Here is a 9,071-nt window from a genome sequence, read left to right as displayed (position 1 = left end):
GCCAGCATTTGTTATTTGCTGTTTGGTTAAATTTTGCTATTCTTACTGGGGTGAGATGAGATCTCATAACTGTTTTGATTTGCATCTCTCTTAGAGCTAGGGATTTTGAACATTTCTTCATGTGTTTGTGTGCCATCTGAACGTCTTCTTTGGTCAAGTTCATTTCGTGTGTCCATTTTTCAATTGGGTTATCTTTTTGTGGTACTCGAATAACTTATAAATTCTAGATACAACTCCCTTGTCCGACATGTCATTACCAATTTTTTTTTCCCAGTCTGTGGTTTTCCTTTTTACCCTGTTGGAGATGTTTTTGGATGTGCATAGGGATTTTATTCTTAGAATGCCCCATTCATTTATTTTATCCTTTCCCGATTGTAAGTTTTTTAGGATGATTGGAAGACTGTTTATGTTGTGGATTAGGACTTCTAGAGTTCTTTTAAGCTTTTCTTTAATGAAGTTTATAGTCCTTGGTTTTAGTCCTAGGTCTGTGATCCACTTTGAGTTGGGTTTTGTGTATGGGGTGAGGTATGGATCTTGCTTGAGTTTTCTGCAGATAGTTTTCCAGTTTTGCCAACACCATTTATTAAAAAGATTGTTGTTTCCCCACTTAACTGATTTCATCTTCTTGTCAAAAATCAGTTGACCGTAGGTAAATTGTCTGATTTCAAGATTCTCAATTCTATTCCATTGATCTATATGTCTGTTATTATACCAGTACCACAACAGCAGTGTAGTAGGATTTGAAATCAAGGAGTGAGATGTCTCCTACCTTGTTTCTCTTTTTAAGGAGTGCTTTGCTTATTCGGGGTTTCTTTCCATTCCAATTGAAACTGGAGATTGTCTTTTCCATCTCATTGAAGTATGAGATTGGTGTTTTATTTGGATTGAATTGAACATGTAAATTGCCTTTGGTACTATTGTAATTTTCACAATCATGAGTCTTCCTATCCAAGAGCAAGGGATTCTTTCATTCCTCCAGGTCTCTTTTTGTTTGTTGTAGTAATGTTTCATAATTTTCTTTGAATAGATCCTTTGTGCTTCTGGTTAGATTTACTCCCAAGTATTTAATCTTGTGATTCGCTATTATGAAGGGTATTATATTTCCTAGCTCCAGCTCTGCATTCTCTTTGTCAGTATAGAGAAATCCAATTGAATTTTGTATGTTGATCTTGTATCCTGCCACTTTGCTGAATTGGTCTACAATGTCCAGTAGTTTTCTTGCTGAGTCTTTAGGGTTTTCTAAGTATACTATCCAATACAATCACTTGTTATGTATCAGAGAGTTGGACAATGACCAAGGAGGATAGAAGGAGAATTGATGCCTTTGAGCTGTGGTGCTGGAAAAGAGTATTGAGAATACCATGGACTGCTAGGAAAACAAACAGATTTGTCCTGGAAAGGGTTAAACCGGGTGGCTCCTTGGAGGCAAGGATTCTGAGGCTCCGTCTAACATACTTTGGACATGTTGTGAGGAGAGACCGGTTCTTGGAGAAGCACATCATGCTTGGGAGGGTGGAGGGACAGTGCAGGAGAGGAAGGCCCTCTGTGAAGTGGATTGATTCAGTGACTGGGATAGTTGGGATTGGAGTATCAGAGACAGTGTGATTGGCACAGGACAGAGCAGAGTTTAAGGCTGTTGTACATAGAGTCGCTATGAGTCGCAAGCGACTCAACGGCACATAACAACAACAACAAGTATACTATCATATCATCTGTATCGAGAGATAATTTTACCTCCTCTTTGCCAATTTGGGTATCTCTTATTTCTTTCTCCTGTCTTAATGCTATTGCTAAGACTTCCAATACAACACTGAATAAGAGAGGTGATAGTGGGCATCCTTGCCTAATTCCTATTCTCAAAGGGAATGCCTATAACCTGTCTTCATTGAGAACAATGTTGGCTCTCAGGTTTGCATATATACTTTTTACTATGTTGTGTTTTAATCAGAAAAGGGTGTTGGATTTTGTCAAAGACCTTTTCTGCATCAAATTATAGGATCATGTGATTCTTGTTCTTTTCTGTTTTCTAAGGAGTATTTCTTGGGTCAAGTATAGATTTTATCTGTTTTCTAAGGACTATTTCTTGGTTCAAGTATAGATTTTACATGAGCACAATTAAGTGTTCCGGCATTCTCATTCTTCTCAAACTTAGGCATAATTTATCATCTACCCAGTCTTTGCATAGTCAGTGAAACATAGATAGACATTCCTCTAGCACTCTCTGCTTTCAGTAAAGTTCCATCTGACATTGGCAAAGATGTCCCTAGTGTCATGGACTCTTCTAAACCTAACTAGTATTTCTTGTAGTTCTCTGGCTTTGTATTGTTCCAGTCATTTTGGATAATCTTCAGCAGGATTTTGCTATCATGGGATATTAGTGATATTATTTGGTGATTTCCACACCTTCTCAGATCACCTTTATTGGGAATGGGACTAAATATGGATCTCTTCCAATCAGTTGGCCAGGTAGTTATCCTCCAGATCTCCTGGCACAACCTGATAAGTATGTCCAGGGCAGCATCTGTTTGTTGAAATATGTCAGTTGGTATTCTATCAGTTACTGAAGACTTGTTATTTGACAGTTCCTTCAGAACAGCTTGAACTTCTTCCTTCATCACCATTGCCTCTTGATCATATGTTGTTCCATGAAATTCTTCTATGTCAGCCAAGTATTTTTGGTATAGTGATTCTGTGTACTCCTTCCATCTTATTTTAATGTTTCCTGGACCATTCATCCTTAAGTACTGCATCTCAAGGCTTGACTGTGTTTAGTTCCCTCAGCTTAAGAGATGCCAGGCAAGTACAGTCCCTTGGATTTTACAATTTCAACTCTGCAAATTTCATTTGTCTTCCCTTGCTGTCCTTTGAAATCTTGTAATAAGCTCCTTAACTTCCTGATTTCTTCTATTTGCTTGGACTTTCAGCATTCTTGTGTGATATTCAGAGTCTTTTCTGACATCCATCTCAGTCTTTACTTCATCTTCAGTCTTTGTAATTATCTTTTGCATTCTTCATCTTTTTTTTTAAATTTAAGTTGTTTATTTTTCATTTCAATGAACATCTACAGAGATTTTGGGATTCCATTCATTCATTTTGCACCCTTCTCCCCGCACAAACTCCTCCCCCCTCCCCCCCATTTGCTCCTCTCCTTGAAAAGCAAAAGAAAAACTCCCTCATTGGTACACAATCCCCCCCCCGCACCTCCCCAGAGAAGCTGTGGTATATTCGCACAATGGAATACTATGCTGCATTGAAAAACAAGGAACTCATGCAATATTATTCAAAATGGGTGAACCTGGAGGACATTATGCTGAGTGAGGTATCTCAGTCACAAAGGGACAAATGCTATATGGTGCCACTGTTGTAGAATGAGGCTGGCATTGGGGTGGCGGTAAGACTGAGAAAAACTGGATGAAATATGTTTGGGGAGGTGCATTCTTCATCTTTAAGCAGCTCATATAGTCTTCTTTCAATAGTGTTCAAGTCTTCAAACCCATTTCTGAGATGGTTTTCAAATTCAAGTGGGAAAGATTAAAGGTCAAATTTTGGCTCTTGTAATTTTATTTAACTCTTTTGAGCTTTAGCTTACTTCTTGGAAAAATACATTATATTTGGAAAAGAAAGAGAAGAAGACCTTCAAAGAGATAGCTCAACATAGGGACTACAAAAATGGGCTTGAATATAGTGGAGATTGTGAGAACAAGGTTTCCATCTTTTGTTCATGGGGGCACTATGAGTCATAGTCAACTCAGCAACAGTTAACAATAGCCACTACATGTATATATAAAAACATGTTTAAGAGTGTTTTCAGTGGCACAATTTGTTGTAGTAAAAAATTGGAAAAAAGAAAGCCAATGTGCATTAATACAGAATGGATGGCTTGTGGTATATCAATAAAAAGGGTATTGGCAGAATGAGAATGAATTGATGCTACGTGCATCAATACACCTGAATCGCATAGACATGAAGCCAACTCAGAGAAGTGAGACCGAACCATATCTAGACTAATTTCCATTAGGGATATAGCTTCCAGAAAATGGAATCCAACTCATAGAGATCTTATGTACAGTAAAACAAAATATTGCCTCAACCTATATCATCCTCACAAATACCTTTATGTTCCATTTCATCATTGTGCCAATACATCACCTTCAAATGAAATATGCCTCACACTCTGTTGTTGTTGTTGTTATATGAGGGCTTCAACTCTTGAAGATCCCTTTGTTCTTCTTGCTGTTGTTAAGTGCATTCAAGATGTAGATGACTTATAGCAACCCTATGAATGAAAGACCTGAATACTTGTATAACTTTCGTTGTTTCTCCAAGTTCTTAGAATTTCAGAAGGCAAGCTATTACAGAAGTGGATGTCAAGCTTGTTTTATCAAGGAGCTCCAGCAAACAGTGTACACCATGGGTAACCATTATCACATTTGACACATTATTGTCACTGTGCTTAACATCACAGCAGCCATGAGTTAGTTACCTTTGTACATAAAATGGACAGACCAGTGCTATTCCATTTAAAAGAATGTTTACCTTTTAAAATAGGAGGCTGAATAAAATCAACTCACACCCAATGGCGAGTAAACATCCCATTCTAAGTCCACCAGAACCAGAAAACAAAGCTTTGTAGAGTCCAGCTGCTCCAGATGACTTCTAATCTGGATTCCAGCCCCATACTGGTGGCAAATAAAATCAACTCAGATCCAATAGCAAGTAAACATTCTACCCTAAGTTCACCAGAACAGCAGGGAAAAAAACTAACCCTGAACCAACCTCACAATGTCTGCTGTGCTAACACCAATATTTGCAATCATGATGTCATTCCATATATATCTCCTTGAAGGTCTTCCACTTCAATGCTAATCCTCTAGTTGTCCAAACATGATATCATTCTCTAGGGACTAGTCCCTCCAAAGAACTTGCCTAAAGTACATGAGACAAAGTCTTGCTATCTTCACTTCTAAATATCTTTGTTAATGGGAACTTTGGCTACACTTCTTCAAGATAGCTTTTTTCCTTCATTTGGAAGTCCATGGTATATTTATTATTTTTCACATACACCACAATTCAAAGGCATCAATTCTTCTTTGGTATTTCTTACTCTTTTTCCAACTTATATATTCATATGAAGCAACTGAAAATGTCCTGTCTTGGGTCAGATATATCTTAGTCTTAAAACTGGCATGTTTGCCCTTTAACACTCTAAAAAGTTCTTTGACAGAGATTTGCCCAATATAAAACATCTTTTGATTTCTTAATTGCTGATTCAGTGTGTGTTGATTATGAATTAAAAGTAAAATTAAATCACTGATCATTTCAGCATTTTTCCATTTGTCATGATGCTACTTAATGGCCCATTTGTGAGTTTTAGAGGTTATTTATGTTGACACATAATACCTGTTTTGAACTTCTTCAGTAAAATCTTCAAGTTTTCTTTGCTTCCAGTAATCAACGTTGTGCCATCTACATGCCACAGGTTGTTAAGAAGTCTTCTTCCAAACTTAATACCACATTTCACTTCACATGGTCTAACTTCTTGAATCATTTACCATAATACATATTGAATAAGTATAGTAAAAGTATGCAGCCTTGACACACGTCTTTTTTTATTTTAAACCCAGCAGTATCCTCTCTATACTTCCCAGTGACCAAAGCCAAAGCCAAAGCAAGTCAATCAGATAACATTCCATTGTGATCCCTTGGATTTTCACTGGCACATTTTTGGAAATAACCAGGACTTTTTTTCAAAATCTGTCTTAGTCCGGAAGCTCCACTGAAATGTGTGTGCCATGGGTGACAATGTTGATATTTGCCACCAGGCAATGTTTTCATAAGACACCCCAATATGGTAAACTGACAGGAGGGTGGTGGTACCAATGGAGAAGAATAAGAGAAGAAGATATATAGGGCGATTATGATAGAAGATTTCTGGGTGTTTATGAAGTGTTATTTCCCAACATGAACAATAATGGCTATACAAATGTAGTTCCCCACAGTGTGTGATTATTCTTCAAATTGTACAATTATGACTTGTATACTTTTTCATTATACTATTTTGTTTACAAAATTTGAATACATTGGTTTCCAGAACAGATTCTTTCCATTTTCTTCACCCCCACACTTATCAAATTGTACAACCCCATGATTAATCCTCCCTCCCCCTGCACATCCTCATTCCTCTGTTTCCACCTTCCCCTCCTTGGTTCCTTATACTCATGCTGCAAAATAGTTTTATTCAATATTTTTCCTTGTGGGACTGAGTTAGTTCACTCAAAATAATGATCTCTAGTCCCTCCCAAGTTAGGAAAATAATGATCTCTAGTCCCTCCCAAGTTAGGAAATAATTTATAAAATAATTACTTCTGCGTGCTGTGTAGTATTCCATTGTGTGAACGTACCATCATTTCTCAATCCATTCATTTGTGATTAGACATCTGGGTTATTTCCATGTTCTTGCAAAAATGAATAACACTGCTATAAACATTGGTGTACAAGTCTCCATTTGGGTCTCACTTCTCATTTTCTCGGGATATATTCCAAGTAGTGGAATACCTGGATCATATGGAATTTCTATGTTCAGCTTTTTGAGATGTACCAAACTACCTTCCAGGATGATACCATTTTATATACCATTTTATAATCCCACCAATAATGTATAGGAATTCCTAAGTCACCACATCCTCTCTAACATTTATTACTTGCTGCCTTGTTAAACTTTGCCACTTTTATGAAGTGAGATGATACCTCATTGTGGTTTTGATTTGCATTTCTCTTATTGTCAGTGATTTGGAGCAGTTCTTCATGTGTCTGTTTGCCATTCAAATATCTTCCTCTGTGAAAATTCTTCCCATGTCTTTTGCTAATTTTGTTATTGTATTATCAGTCTCTGTGTGTGTGTGTGTAGACCCAGAAGTATTCTATGGATGTTCATTATGAGACTCTTGTCTGAGAAAACTACAGAACATTTTTGTAAGACACAATTAAAGGAAATAGAAAAACATCCCCTAGTCATGGATAGGAAGACTCAATATCATGAAAATGACAATCCTACCAAAAGCAATCTACATGTTCAACACAATACCAATACAGATACCAAATTCATTTTTCAAGGAGATTGATTGACAGGAAAATTGTCAAATTTATTTGGAGAGTCAAGAGACTCCGAATAAGCAAAACATTCTTAAGAAACAAAAAAGAGGTGGGAAGTATAGTATTCCCTAACCTCAAAACTGACTACACAGCAGCAATAACCAGAACAGCATGGTACTGCTATAATGATAGGCACATAAACCAATGGAACACAGTTGAGAACCTAAAAATAGACTCAGTTATCTATGGTCAACTGATATTTGACAAGGAAATCAAAGCTATCAAATGTAGAAATGATAACCTTTTCAACAAATAGTGCTGGCAAAACTGTGCTTTCACCTGCAGGAAACTGAAACAAGATGCACATATCACATCATAGACAGAAATCAACTCAAGGTGGATCAGAGACCTGGGAGTAAAGGGAAAAAACATAAAGTTCATAAAAGACAAACAGGGATCAAATTTAGAATCCCTAATCTATGCTATAAAGAGACTGTCAAATACAGCCATAAAAGCATAAACTGAGGAGGACAGAATTTATGAATGTATCCTTCTAAAGATTAAACCCATGTGTGCATCAAAACCTTTTTCCAACAGGGTGAAAAGAAAACCTACCGAGTGGAAACAAACATTTGGTAATACCATCTCTGATTTGTAAACTTTTCAGTATGTATATTAAATTCATTTTTTCAATGAGATACTAAACACAAGGAACAATAATTTATTCTAAAACACTTAGGAGCATAAGAGTTTGGTCCATCTGGAGTTATAAGTTGAGAAAAGTAGGTTTTATGTTACTCATTATCCCAAAATTCCAAATTTATTTAAAACTTTATATCTACTTGAACTTTCAGAAAAAAAAATATTCCTAGTATTAAAAATAGTCTTCTTATTCTCAAAGTTGGTACCACATTAAACAGAAAATTGAAATTTCTTTTCTGAGAAGCTTTAGTCTTGAATATTTTAAAAAGCATGGACACATCTGACCTTCTCATTATATTGTTAAGTACCCTCAATTTGAGTAAGACTCACCTCAAAACTATGAACAGTGGATGTAAACTTTGTCCTATCTTGTCCCATACTCACCGTTTCTGATTTGCTCAAATCCATTGTTAAAGTCACTGTGTCAATCCTTCTTGTTGAAGGCCTTCTTCTCTTCAGCTGACCCTCTACCATACCAAGCATGTTGTCCTTTTCCAAGGGCTGATCTCTCCTAAAAACATTCCAAAAATATGTGACAAAGTTATTAAACATTTTATAAAATGACCGTGTAAGATTTTTTTTTAATAGAATTTCCTATAGGGAGATTTCCCCCATTATTTTTAAATATGAAAATGCTGTATGGGCTATTTCCAGGATGGGAAGATGAGTGGAATGGAAAGATTCTGCTAAGGTGTCTTTTCTGGTTTGAGGTTGAGACTAGGGTGTGTCTACTGCTTCCAATAGGGTGTGAGCTGATTGGCTTTTGGGCCCTCTGGCCTCCAGTCCTCTAGCCTGTTTTTCGTGGATCTTTTGGGAAAAAAACAGGCTTGGAATCAGGAGTGGCATCAACTTCCAAATACCTTGCCACTTGAAACTCTATGAACTTGGAGAAAAGATGAAAGTTTTGTATCCAAGACTTTCATTCATAGAGTCGCTATGGATCGTCTACAACTCTACGGCACTTAACAAAAACAACAACATATGCTGTATGATTTTCTAGCATGTAAGCACTCTGAACATCCTGAATTAGTAAAAACTGTCTGGACTTTCTTTTTTTAATTAAATTTAATTAGTTTTCATGAACATTTACAGAGATTTTGGGTTTTCATTCATTCATTGTTGCACTGTTTTCTCCACCCTCCTCCCCAGTTAGTTCTTCTTTCCCCCCACCCCCAAATGTCTGTTTTAATTGTCCAGTTGCCACAGTGCCTGTCAAAGCCAGTTCTGATTAATCTCCTTTGTCAGTGTGTCCCTTGCCATTCCCTATCACTCCTCCC

This window comes from Elephantulus edwardii, unplaced genomic scaffold (genome assembly GCF_000299155.1).
Source record: "Elephantulus edwardii isolate Elephantulus edwardi_28Jun2011 unplaced genomic scaffold, EleEdw1.0 scaffold00339, whole genome shotgun sequence".
Taxonomy (NCBI): Eukaryota; Metazoa; Chordata; class Mammalia; order Macroscelidea; family Macroscelididae; genus Elephantulus; species Elephantulus edwardii.
Note: the sequence above shows the minus strand (reverse complement) of the source record.